The sequence below is a fragment of the Cannabis sativa genome, chromosome X (genome assembly GCF_029168945.1).
Source record: "Cannabis sativa cultivar Pink pepper isolate KNU-18-1 chromosome X, ASM2916894v1, whole genome shotgun sequence".
Classification (NCBI taxonomy): Eukaryota; Viridiplantae; Streptophyta; class Magnoliopsida; order Rosales; family Cannabaceae; genus Cannabis; species Cannabis sativa.
Window position 1 is genome coordinate 72,108,435 of NC_083610.1, and position 14,773 is coordinate 72,123,207.

General features: G+C 32.3%; 1 non-coding gene across 1 annotated transcript; it reads right to left on the reverse strand.

Annotated features, from left to right (window-relative positions):
- Positions 1-13,202: 13,202 nt before the first annotated feature.
- Positions 13,203-13,309, reverse strand: LOC133032872 (small nucleolar RNA R71). Its single transcript, XR_009685459.1, has one exon. It is a non-coding gene; the product is annotated as a small nucleolar RNA R71 (small nucleolar RNA).
- Between the last annotated feature and the right edge of the window lie 1,464 nt (positions 13,310-14,773).

The following is a 14,773-nucleotide window of genomic DNA, read 5'->3' on the forward strand; positions in this document are numbered from 1 at the left end:
TACACTCTTCTATAATGATTCCTCCACCCCCAGAGTAACCACCATCTCACAATTCTTAATGAGTCGGTGTGGATATTGGGATCACTAATGCATAGTTCCTTAATAACATATAGGTCACTTTTATAAATCTTTCTTGATTGTCCCCTAATGTTCCCCATTTGATTACATCTCAGATGGCTCCCACTCAATAGCAGATGTCTGGTTAGAAACTTCTAACCTTCTACTATTGTTTCTGGGAACATCTTATTTTGACTTATTATCTTAATCTGAAACTATAAGTTTCTCTAAGACTAAGTCAACAAAATAACAATCTAGTATTTGAAGTGTAAAATACTTGCTAGAGTTTTAAGCAATCAAATCAAGATACCATAAAATGTTATGAGGAATAGACATCTTGAATCAAGTCTTTCGAATAGACTATGCAAGAATTCTTCTATCTTACTCTCATAATTCTGATAAGTTATTTCTATCCATGTGAATGGTTAGACTTGTTTTTATCAGAGGTGTTCTTAAGTTCCTATCACAATTATCAACCAAACGAAGATGGGTAAAGAATTTTAATATTCTCCCACTCAACTAAGGTAATGTGATACATTATCAAAGAACTTTAATGGTATCAATAACTATTACAATAGTAAATCTAAACTGGAACATATAATCAAGATCAAGGATTTATTCTGATAATAGCTAATTTATTATATTATTTCCATGTTTAAAATTATGTGTCACAAAGGGTACTGTAGAATAAAGTCCACCCCTAAGTTTATAGAGATTATGATCCACCCCTAAAGGTTGTAAATCTCTAAGTGTGATAGAGAGTCTGTGGAGTTGAATATAATCCAGAGTTCATTAGATATAAAAGATCGTTTGAACTGCATATTATTCTTAACTTTTCTCCACCCCTATCAGATCAAAAGATCTTTGTATTAAACAAATTCTCAAATAATTGTTTTGGAACTAACAATTATTCATAAACATAGAAATAATTTCTAGTGTTTATGTAGTAATAACTCTGTAAGGAGTTTAAATACATTTAGAATTTGTATCAATAATAAAAAACACTAACACATACAAACATAATAAATATAACAATTGGTAATTGATAAGATAAAGTACTGAAGCTCAACTCATAAATTGCAATTTATTTTAAAAAATTTTTATTATAAACTAAAAATTGTTTGCAATATTATGAGAACCAAACAGGGAATAAAATCCCAAAACTTGAAATCCAAATTGTTAGAAAAAATAAACAATTAATTCAAAAAAATTGAGCTTCTTCTTTATTGTAGACGATCTCCATCCACCACCCAGCTTTCTAATCCAACTCGCTAAGACAGCATCCGAGTTATAAGAAGAATAATAAACAAGGTTAGTAGTCCAGAATTAATAATCCAAAAGGATAATAATTCACTAAAAACACATCAGTTTATAAAGAAAATACATTGTTTCTTTGCGAGATACTTAGGACATTGGGATTTCCAATGGCCTTTCTCATTGCAGTAGAAACACTTTCCTTTTAGTGTTTCACCAGAAGCTCCAGCCTTTTTGTTCTTAGCTGCTTTCGCAGCTTGAGCTCGCTTCTTGGCATTTTTCCACTTCTTCATATTATTGGATTTGGAAGTAGAAGCAACGTGTGCCTCAGGATTACTCGTCCTATTACCATTTCCAGAATTCTGAGGTTTATTCCCTTATTTCTTGGGACCTCCAATCAAATTTTCATATGTCTGAAGGTCATTGACTAAAGTATGAAAGTCTTGTTCCTTCTTATTCATGACATAATTTGATGTGTAGGGCAGAAAATCTGGAGTCAGACTATTCAAGATGAGACTCACTTGAGTAGTCTAATCCATTTCAGCACCATGATTCTAGGCTTCCTGGAAATAACTAGCCATCTGGAGAAGGTGATCACGCACATTCTGATGGGGTTCCATCCGTGCGTTGATGAATTTCTTAGTCGCGTCAAAACGAGACTGGATAGGTGCCATACCGAAAAGCTCAGTTAAATGCGTCATGATTTCTGCAGTCGTGACAGTGTTTGCAAACCTTATTTTCAAGGTGTCAACCATGCTGGAAAGCATGAAGTAACGAGCTTTATTGTTAGCATTCTGCCAACGCTCGAACTTCTCTTTCACAGTTTTGGTTGCATTGTCACCTGGCTGCTCAGGGGACGGTTCAGTCAACACAAACGAGGCACTTTCACCTATGAGAGCAATGTTAATGTTCTCTCTCCACTTTGGGAAGTTAGACCCATTTAGCTTATTTTCAGTTAAGAGTGACAACATGGGATTCGACATTGCAATTCAGGATACTACAAGATAACACATAGATATCAATTATGGTTTAACACAAAATCTTATTCAGAAATTATTAGCACATAGCAAGTAGGAATGACTAGAGAAAACACTAAAAAAAAATTCAATCCTAAATAATTTCCAAGGTTTTCAACAAACTGATATCAGTGTCCCGTTTAGGCGAGAGTCAAAGCTATCATCTATTGAATAGAGTTGTCAGCTCATCTAAAATGACAAACATTCTAAGAACATTTTATTCGATCGAAAAGAGAATCCGACGTTGTCCCGTTTAGGCGAGAGTCAAGGTCATTCCTATTTCATGAGCTTCTACCATTGTTTCATACGTTTGTAAGTCTTATACAGCAGCCACCATTAGGGTGATCAATACCAATATAAAACACTTACAAACATACTTATCTTTCGAGATTAAACGGCACTAACTTGCTAATAAACGTTCCTCCATTACGGAGGATTACTCACTAAAACAATAGCTATGTAAAACCAACAATGGAGATCAAATATCTTAAAATAATAAAGCTCATTATTTAAAATTGTATTTTCTTCTATTATTTATTTATTTTAAATCTATATATAGATTTATTAAATTTTAAATTTAGAATAGAATCTAAACAAAATTTAATTTAATATCTGTAAAATTAAACTTAGATGGTTAAGAAAATAAAATGAATTATTTCCATCTTAGTATTAATTTTCCAACAAATATTAAGAAAATTACTTAATTTAAGTTGTATTAATTTAAATTAATTTGCAACTCAAATTAAAATTTTCTACAAATATATATATTGTATTTCCAAAAATATACAATTTTCGAAATACATTAAAATAAATCAAACTTTACTTAGAAAAAATACTTCAAGCAAAAATATTATCTATCTAGATTTTCTTGACTAATTAATCCAATTTTTAATAATATATTTCAGTTCATTTATTTTAAATTAATCATTAAATGAAAAGATCATTGATTTAAGTTGATTCAAAATTAATTAAAATAATTAATTTACAACTTCAATCTATCTTTCAAGATAAATTCAAAATCATCTTGCATAATTAAATGCAATTTTGAAAAAAAATGATTAATAAAATAAATAAAATATATTTTGAAAATTATTCAAATTTAAGTTGTTATGGAAATACCCAACTTAAAATAATTTTCTTATTTAATTAAATATCATGAAAATAACAATACCTAAGTATCATTATGAAAATCAACTTAGATATTTAATTTTCAATTTAATTAAATGTATTAAATTCAGGAAATAAATAATTAAGTATAGAGAAGGCTTAATCATTAATTTCCAATTTAATACAAGGAAAAATATCCTTAATTGAATTGTACCAAAATTAACTATTAAATAATTAATTTCACAATCAATGATATTTTCCTATATTAGAAATAATAATAATTAGTATAGAAATAACTATCTAGAAAATATCTCAACTCTACTAAGTATCTTTTCAAGATTTGGAAAATATCTGATTTAAGTTATTATAGAAAGAATCTATAATTTACAAACTTAAAATTTTCCAAACAAAATTTAATTAAATATCAAAACTAGGTGGTAACTACCTAATTTAAAGATATTCCCTTTTTAAGTTTAAAAACAACTTAAAATAATATCTTTTAAAAATCTTCAATAACTAATTCCTAAAATTCCTCAGCTTAATATTATAATCAAAATATATTCAAATTTAAGTTAAAAGGGAAATTTAGTAATAACTAATTCATAACTTAAATAGGAATATTTAATGAAATAATAAAAGTAAGTTTCAGAAAGAATCTAGTTAGTTAAAATTCTTTATTTAATTAAATACAAGAAAAATACAAATAGTTTATCTAGAAATGAAATTCATTAAACTATGTTTTTCTTAAATTATAATTTCGAAGAAATTAATTATGTTGCTATTCAATTTTATTAGGTCAAACTAGTATAATTAACCTAGCACAGTTATCCAAATCAGGCAAATGGGCCTTCACAATTGGGGTTGTTCATGTGAGGGGGGGCTGGGTCCAGTATGTCGCACCCATTTCTAAGGCTCCCAACTCTCACACAAGGCCCAAAAGAGAGGAATTTAACCTTAAAATGAACAACTGTTATTAATTGAATAGGCCCATTAACTAAATGAGCCTAAATAAAATCTATCAGTTTATGACATTTTATTTAGCAACAACAACCTATATGTATCTATAACAGAAATTAAACATATAGGCATACACAAGCACACAGATTTGGATGGATCCTATCATGTTACTAGGTCATACACAGATGAAAGAAGTTTGTAAAAATTACCTGTTACAAATTATTTACTTGATCTATCATCAATTGAACCATGGGTTAAAATCAGATCATTTGATCTGTCAACAAGTTAATCCTGGCAATTTAGATCAAGCAATAATAGGTTTTATAAAACTTACAAACAATCTAAAACACATACTCGTGCAACAAGGTTAGATTTGGATAGTTGGAAGTAGGATTTATTTAATTTTAAGACATTAATCTTTATTTCGAAATTCAATTAAAAAAAAATTCGGTTTTAAAGAATAAATTAAAATTAAACCTACAATTATTGAAAAAATTAGGTTTTGGGTAACCTAAATATCATTTCAAAATAAATTTGCTAACTTTCCCTTTTAAATTTCATGTTATTTAATAAATTAAATATTCAATAAAATAGAAAATGGTAAATACATACCCTTTTCTCATTTTACAATCTAATTTCGGTAAAATAACAAAATTTAAAAAAGTTAACAAAAATATCTTATTTTCTCTTTTAAAATACCACGATTATAGTAATCTTATTCTAAATAAGGTCAATTTACCAAAAGAAATTTTAATAAAAAAAATAATTTCTGACCTTTTATTCAAAAATAAGATAAAATAATCAAAATTTAAAAGAAATAAGAAAAGAGGTAAGCAATACTTGATTTTATCCTATTTTCAAATTCAAATTACACTAATATCTAAAATTAATTTTAAAAAATAAAATTAATTTATTTCTGATAATTAGATTTGAAATTTGAAAAACAAAAATCAACATACAAAACTACACAAAAAATCGGAATTTAATTCCATGAAATAGCATGAAAAATCGAAGAAAACGAAGAAAAATAGCAGGTGGTACGGACAGCATGCAAAGTATGCTGTCCACGCGCGTGGAAAGGGAGACATAGCCCAGAAAACTGGGAGCAAGCACCCCTGTGCATGATTTCCGCGCGCGTAGGGAAGGTGCTCACCACCTCGATTTTTCCCGATTTTCAAAAAATAATAACTAATTCAAATTAAATCGAAATCGAGTTCTGTAAAAAAGTAAATTGCTTAGAATTTTCCAAACTATCCAATAAAAATAATTCCAGATACAGACAATCAATTATTTTTTACAGAATTCACAAACATCAATCAAACATCAATATGACACATCATGAAACCATCCAAATCACAAACAAATCGTTTTAAGTCCAAATTTCTTACAAGAAAATCAATTACCATGGCTCTGGTGCCAGTTGTTGGAAATATATTTTACCAGGATCTTAGATCTACTCACAAGTATGTTGATTTAACAACCTAATATTGAACTTCTAAAACGATGAACTAAACACATAAAAGTTAAGAATAACTTACAGTGATGGCAGCGAAATTAAATGTCTCCTTCCACTCAGATCTCTAACCCTTGATTCCTGTCTGTGGCAGAGTATAATCAAGATCTGAGCCCGAAAGTCCTTCAGTTGGATGTGATCCTTCACAGTCTTCCAAACTATGATGAGGTACTGAGTGATGTGTGTGGGCACTTCTCTCTCACTAGGAATTTCGAAATTCTCTCTTGTTTTTCTCTCTTGATTTCGTGTGACACAATGCAAAGCAAAAGCTTGTCAAAATCATACCAAGAGTAGAGTGAGGGGGCAGCTATAAAAAGGAAAAGGGAAAAGCACAACTTTCCAAATAAACAGTTTCCTCTTTTACTGTGTAATTGAATAACTGCCTTATTTAGTGTGATCCACCACTTTCCTATTTAGGCTAGGCTTTGATTAACAATTATATGGCAATTTAAATTGAAAATAATAATTGGGAAACATGCAAAGGGTGGCCGGCCATGGTGTGTATGGGCCTCACTGGAATTTTGCAGTTTCCTCAATTTTATTTCTATTTCTCTAAAAATGCCATTTTTCCAATTCTAATCTTTTAAATGCCAAAACTAATTATTTAATAACTAAAATAGATTATTAAATAATATTGCCATTTAAAATAATTATTAATTAGACATGCAAAGTCTCTTAATTAATAATTAAACCTAGAAACCCTCCAATTTACAATTTCATCCTTAAACTGTGAGAATTCACAAATTAGACACAGTCTAACTTTTAGAATTATAATTGATTAATCATAAATCAATTACAGAGTCTTACAAACAGTATAGTCTCAACTAGAATGGGGACCATGGATCTATATGCTGAGCTTCCAATAAGTTGAACCGATTTACCAAGTAAATCCCTAACTTATTAATTCCTTGTTGAATCCACTCTTAGAACTTGGAATTGCACTCTTAGACTTATATAGAGCATATCATATGTTTCACGATATCAATATGCTATCTCATTTAACCATTGTTATAATCTTAATGTGATTTAGAGATCCTCTATATAGATGATTTACATCGAGATGGGACCAATTTACCGTTTACACCCCTCAATGTATTTTGCCCCTTTGAACACTTAGTTACCTGTAAATGATGTTTTAGTGATCTGATATACAGTCACTGAAACAAGAGCTCATCCATTTACTTCTATTTAACTAAGCTCAAAAGGAATCATCACTTTACTTCTATACACCAGTAGAAGCTATAGATTTCCATATTTATGTTCAGCACTCCCACTCAGTTATGCTATCATGTTCCCAAAATATATGTATTATCCTGACCCAAAGGTAGGCTTAACTAATAAATCAAAGAACAAGAATAGCACTCCTGAGATTGAGCCTAAGCATATCAGAATTTAGATTCTCTTAATTTAAGATCAACTTCTGACATTGACTTGGAAATATCTTTGACCAAGTTCAATATCGGTCCAATCCAATGCATACTCCATACATTCGAAACCAGTATACTTTGCCAATGTTCTGGAAAGAACATAACACTTACTCCAAGTGTAAGTATACTTCATCGCTGATTATCACATCAGTGTAAATCCAAAACACTGATGAACAGGGACTAAATCTTTTGAATCATATAATCACAATCACATTCTACTGTATTGACAATACTGTAATTGTGAATAACTATATGTTCTGGATTTAACTGATTTTGTGCATATATCAAGTATATATATTAAACCATAAACATGTAACATACATGTAATCATAATTCACTTCAAAATTCTAAATTGATAACTAATCAGATTGTAATGGGTTTTATTTAGGGCATAAAACCCAACAAGGCTAACATCAGATCAGGTAAAAGTTTCTCTCCTCCCGTGCTGCATACTGAATCTATTATTCAAAATTTAAGCTCAAAATTTGATGAACCAAAGGAGAAGAGCTCTGGTCAAAACTCTTTGGTACAAATTGATGGATGATATGGAGGATGAAATTTTATACTGGAACACTGCAATGGTATGTTATGTGCTAGGTGCCAACCCTCCTTTGGGACCATTTGAAGGCTTTGCAAGAAGAGTTTGGAAAGATAAAGGAGTGGACAAGGTTGGATTGCTTAAACCGGGGGTGTTCATTGTTAGATTTCAGGCAATAAACACAAGGGATGAAATCTTAGGTGGTGGTTTTTTATTCTTTGATAAAAATCCAATCATAATGAAACCATGGGAACCATACATAGACTACAAGAAGGAAGATGTTACATCTGCACCGATTTGGGTACAACTCCATGGGTTAGAACTGAGATATTGGGGGAAAGGGCATTGTTCAAAATTGTAGAGCAAATTGGAAATCCAATTATGTTGGATGATATCACAAAGAAGAAAGAAAGATTGAACTTTCCTCGAATCCTGATTGAAGTTCGAATGGGCCAAGAATTTCCTGAACAGATAGAATTTCGAAATGAGCTGCAACAGGAGGTGACTATTTTTGTCAAATATGAATTGTTACCAATTACTTGTGGTAATTGTTCTGGGATAGGACACAATGCAGCTGTATGCACCAGGAAGCAGGAAAAGAAAACGATATGGGTTCCAAAGAAAGTACAGAACATTGGCTAGAAGGCCAAACTAGAGGAAGATGAAGAAGGATTCTGTCAGGTTCAGATCAAAGGGAAAAATAGACAAATGGGAACAAACAAGGTAGGAAATAAAAGTGATGATTTCAAGGGGAAGATGAATACAGAGAATATAGCAACTGCTAAAACTTTTGAGATTCTAGCTGAACTAGGAGATGAGCAGAGAGAGCCAAATCAAGGGGAAGAGGTTACTGTCAACACAGGACGAGGGGGAGTACCTCCTCTTTCAAATGGATAGAATAATGAGTTGGAATGTTAGGGGTCTCAACAGCCACAATAAACAGATGGAGGTCAAGAAATTGATCTCTAAATACCATGTGGGACTTGTTGGGCTCCTAGAAACTCGAGTGAAAGCTTGAAATATGGGGAAAGTCTATACAACAATGTTTTCTGGTTGGTGTTTTTCAACGAATAATCCATGGTACCGTGGAGGGAGGATAATAATAAGTTGGAATCCAGATATGTTTTCTGTTGATATATTGAGATGTTCAAGTCAATTTATGCACCTAAGAGTGTGGACAAGAGGTGACAAAGAATCTTTTATGGCTACATTTGTCTATGCTTTCAATGATGAAGCTGGAAGAGGAAGCCTATGGGAGGATTTGAAGCTACTTGCAGCAACTATAAAGGACCCCTGGATTATTCTTGCGGATTTTAATGACATTTTGCATCAGGATGAGAGGGTTGGCAGAGCTGTTAAGATGAGCAAATCTACAACCTTCAAGGAGTGTGTTGAAGCTTGCAAGGTAGAATATATTAAATACTCTGGTTCCTTCTTTACATGGACAAACAAGCAAAAAATTGAATCTCAGATTCATTCCAAGATAGACAGAGTACTGGAGAATCAAGAATGGTTAAGCAAGTTTGAAAATGCGGAAATAGTTTTTATGATGGAAGGATTATTTGATCATTGTCCAGCACTACTTACGGTGTATCCAGAGGTTAAAATTGGGAGACAACCATTTCGATTCTTTCGAATGTGGTAAAACATGGAAGGCTTCATGGAGGTCCTAAAAAAGAGTTGGCAAAATCAGATTGTGGGAACCCGAATGTATCAATTAGTCAATAAATTGAAGAATCTTAAGAAAGAGCTTAGAGCTTGGAACAAAGAAAAGGTGGGAGACATTGGAGCTGCAGATGCACAAGCCTACAATGCTATGATAGATAGTCAATTGGCTTATCAACAACAACTGCTTAATGAGAATCTTTGTAATAGTGAAGCTGAAGCAAGAATGAAATATGTTGATATCCATAAACCATACCTTTCCTTCCTTCATCAGAAAGCTAAAGTTCAATGGATGAAAGAAGGAGATGAAAATACAGCTGCATTTCATGCTAGCATGAGAGCTCGAAGAGTCAAGAACATGGTCCTTTCAATCCGTAATGAGGATGTTGGGTTTTGTGCCCTAAATAAAACCCATTTCAATATAATCAGATTTACTTATTAATAAAGATCAGAAATAACATTTTATGTTGCATTGTTCACATGATTTATTTCATGATTATATATATAATGTATGAATTCTATTTAAGTCCAGAACATATGAATTTGTTAATGATTATAGTGTTGTCACCACAGTGGAATATAGTCTTAATTATATGTTCGAAAGTTAATTCCCTGATTTGTCAGTTCACTGGATTTAGACTGACACGATAATTAGCGATAGGTATTCTTACACCTAGGATAAGTGTTATGTCATTTCCAGGGTATTGGCAAAGTTTACCAGTATCAGATGTATGGAGTATACATCGGAAGGGACTGATTAGTGGTTAAAAATACACTTTTATTTATTTTAAATGATAAAATAAATTGAGTTTTAATTGATATTTTCATGAAATTATTGTAATATATTTTATAAATGAAAATATTTGATTTTGATTCAATTTATGTCTTTCTTGTAGGAATTAAAGTGTATTTTTGTTGAAAGAAAGAGGAAGGAGCAAAGTTGAAAAGAAATGAAGAAAAAAATGGCATTTTTGTTGAAGTCCAAAGCAACCCAACCCAAAAAGGTTAAGCCTAGCCCATGAAGCTCATCATCAATTTTGTCTCTTCCAAAGCATGTGATGCAATGATGATAAGTCTAGGTCATCATCAACCCTATTTTCCTCTTCCACACTCAACCTTCATCCAAAGAGTAGAAGTCAAAATCACAATGATAACAAAAATAATATTAATTTTATTTTTGATTTGAAATGTCAAATTTAATCTTAATATTTATTTTATAATCCCAAATTTTTATTTATTTATTTTTAGTCCTTTTATGGCTCTATAAATAGGAGCTCATTTTAGTAATTTTTGGTGTGTAATTTTTAGTGTAGAAAAACTATAGCAAAATTCTCTCAACTTTTCTTCTCATCTTTTCTCTTTAGAAATTTTATGAGAATGATTAGCATAATGGCCTAATCTTCCTTGGAAGGTTAGGGATGATTCCATATGCAAAGTGAGGTTATTTTGTATCTTTGATTCACTTTTTGTTGTAATGTTTATTTGAGTAATGCAAGTTCATATTCCACTTTTATTTTTATGTTCTTCTTCCATCTATACTATCTATGCTATTATACCAAATATATATATAGACTTAGTCATGCTCTTTCTATATATTTTTATTTAGTGATTATAGTAATGGTAGTATTGCTCATTTCTATCTTTTATGTTCATTTTTATTTACTTTTTGTTAAATGATATATAGGTTTAGTCATGCTCTCCCTATGTGTCTAAAAATTAATAAAAGTAATATTAATGTTCATTTCCTTCACTATCACCTCCATCTCCATCTCTATCTCTTTGTCATTATTTTTACTAAAAATATATAGGATTAGTCATGCTCTTTCTATGTGTTACTATTTAGTTAAAATAATATTGATGTTTAGTTTTATATTTAATCTTTTATTGCATTATTGCTTGATGTATAATGTCATTTCTAGGTTCTACATAAGATTAAATTATTTCTTTTATTTTTAAGAACTTGTATACTCAAAATATAATGAACTTTAATGTTACATCATTTGTGTCAACTTAGTGAATTAAAGGTACAAAATAGCTAAACAAGCATATGGATGGTTCTTGAAGCCTTTCTCTCTTTTACTATTGATTACACATCTATTTGCTTTCTTTTAATATTTATTATCAAATTAAAAATCACAAAATCATTGGTTACTATTATCACTTATTATTAACCTTTTGTTTTTATTTTTCTACTAACGCTTTTGTCCATAATCACCTTCCTGTGGAATCGACCGCCCGATCTATACTACAACCACCGCTAGTGGAAGTCACATTTGGGCGTTAAACAAACTTTGGCGCCGTTGCCGGGGAGGTAATTTTTTGAAAGCTAGTGAAATCTACAATCAAGAGGTTAGTAACTTTTTTTTGTTACATTTTATTTTCTTGTGAATATTGTCTTATGTTGTGTAAATATTTGTAAAAAAGAAAAAATTACCAAGAATTCAAAGTATGCTCTAAGGTTGCGGTTTTATCCGATCTTCCTTATCAGAAATGATTTCTTAAAAAAAAAAAAGTCTATTCCCTTTATTTTTTTATATTTTTTTTTTTTACTTTAATTTTCGTTTAGTGTGATTGTTTATACTATCTTTTAGTTATTGTTTTCTTTTTTTTTTTTTCATTAGTGTTTTATTTGTCTTTTTCTTAGTACTCATAGCATTTAAGTCCTCTAAAAAATCATAAAATACAAAAAAAAAAGTAAGTTATAAAAACTCCTTCATAAAACGCTTAGTATTTGGTACAACAGTGTAATATTGTATATGACACAAACCAAGATTGTTCTGTCTAGAAAGATTGGTTTTTAAATAAGGTTTGTGTTAGTGTACCCTCCACCTTACCTGAGAACCTCGGTTCTGTCTAGGCAAGGTTGGGACGAAGCGGTACCTTGGCAACCTCTCCAATTGGCCTGGGAACATTTTTGTGTTAATCATTGTAATATTATATTTTTGTGCTATTTACTATAACAAAAACAACCTTGTTTTATCAAAAATAAGCAACTCATTTTTGCTTAGAAAGGTCTTTGGTCGAAAAGGTTAGTGAACCCTTCACACTTACCTGGTAACCCCGGGGAGTTCTAGTAAGTTGTGAAGGACCATTCTAAAAACCTCCAAAGTAACCTGGGAACAAGTTGAACAAAAAAAAATTAAATATATTTTTTTTTTTTAAAAAAAAAAAGCAAACAAGAGTGGATGAGTAACTCTTCTTCTGACGAAACCACTTCTAGTGAAACTTCGTCCAATCCATCCACTACTCCTTCTCCCATTCACACGATAATCGGTAATTCTTTCGCAATGAATAATAATAATGAAATACAACAGAGAACACTTAATGATTACCTTCACCCCACCCAAACTTCCATACCATCATGCTTCATATTTCCACCTAATATGCCAAGTCTTGGTGTCAAACCCGGCATTATTCAACTTTTGCCAACTTTTCATGGAATAGAAAATGAAAATCCATATGTGCATATTAGGGAATTTGAGGAAGTTGTTGACATTTTTTATGACCGAGCAACCATCAATGATGATGCACGCTTAAAGTTTTTTCCCTTCTCCTTGAAGGATAAAGCTAAAAGTTGGTTGTATTCCTTGAGATCTAGGTCTATCGGAACATGGGAAGAAATGACCAAAACATTTTTTGTTAAATATTTCCCTGTCCATAAGACCAACAGTTTGAAAAGACAAATCTCAACATTTTCCCAAAAAGACAATGAAACGTTCTATCAAGTCTAGGAGAGATTTAAAGATCTCTTAAGTCAGTGTCCACACCACGGGTACGAGAGTTGGCGCATCGTCAGCTACTTCTATGAAGGCCTCACAAGTCGTGAGCGCCAGTTCGTAGAAATGATGTGCAACGGTGAGTTCCTTCAAAAGGAACCCGAAGAAGCTCTTGAGTTTCTCATTGAGCTTGCTGAAAAATCTCACACATGGACTGGTCCAAGTGCTATTGAAAGCACCAACAGAAATCGACCAGCTGGGATTTACCAACTTCGGGAAGAGGACAGCTTAAAGGCCCAAGTCGAATCTTTAAAAAAGCAAATTGAAATCCTTACGACTAAAAATGGCCAAAAAGGGTGCATGGTTGCCCAAGCTCAATCCAGACCACTCGAACCTTGTTTCGTTTGTGGAGAAAATGGGCATTTAGCTAAGGACTGCTTAGTTTACAAAGAAATGAAGGGGGTTCATGAGGAGCAATGCAATGCCTTAGGGCAATATAACAAGCCATTCTCCCATACGTACAACCCTGGTTGGAGAAACCACCCGAATTTCAGTTGGAGAGATAACTCTAACCAAGCTCAAACATCTGGAGGACAATGGAGAAATGAGCATCAAGCTTAACCTCCAAAGGCATATCCTATGCCTCAATACAATGCTCAACAACAAGGGAACTCCCTTGAAAGCACTATTCATGCATTCATTGAGGAACAAGCTAAAATTAATCGCCAATTAAAGGAAGATGTCCAAGAAATAAAAAGTCAATTTTCAAAATTGACCGCATCCTTGGCTATTTCTGAGAAAGGCAGACTTCCTTCCCAGCCTCAATTTAATGCACAAGGGCAACACATGGCTGAAATCTCCACCTCTAATGATCCCATCGTTAAAGAGGTTAACGCCATCACAACAAGAAGTGGTAAAGCTTTGGAAGATCCATCCATCAAAACCACTACTTCAAATTCAAAAGTTGCCCCTGACAGTGCACCGATAAATGCTCAAGCAAAAGTACCATTTCCCCAGGCTCTTAGACCTGTTGGGAAAATTCCTGAAAACCGAGCTGAACTCCTTGAGCACTTGACACAAGTGAAGATTAATCTTCCTTTGCTTCACATCATAAAACAAGTGCCAGCTTATGCCAAAATCATCAAGGACTTGTGCACTGCTAAGAGAAAGCACCATGTCAAGAAGACTGCTTTCTTGACTGAACAAGTGAGTGCGGTGATCGAACAAAAGACACCGCCAAAATACAAAGATCCTGGTTGTCCCACCATTTCATGCCAAATTGGGACTCATGAAGTCAGCCAAGCTTTGCTTGACCTTGGCGCGAGTGTGAATCTCATGCCTTACTCTGTGTACTCGCAACTTGGTCTTGGAAAAATGAAGCCAACATCTGTTGTGCTGCAGCTTGCTGACCGCTCTATCAAAAAGCCTCGGGGTATCGTTGAGGATGTTCTTGTTCAAATTGAGAAATTCTATTATCCCGTGGACTTCCTTGTTCTAGATACTCAATCTGTGGTCAACATGGA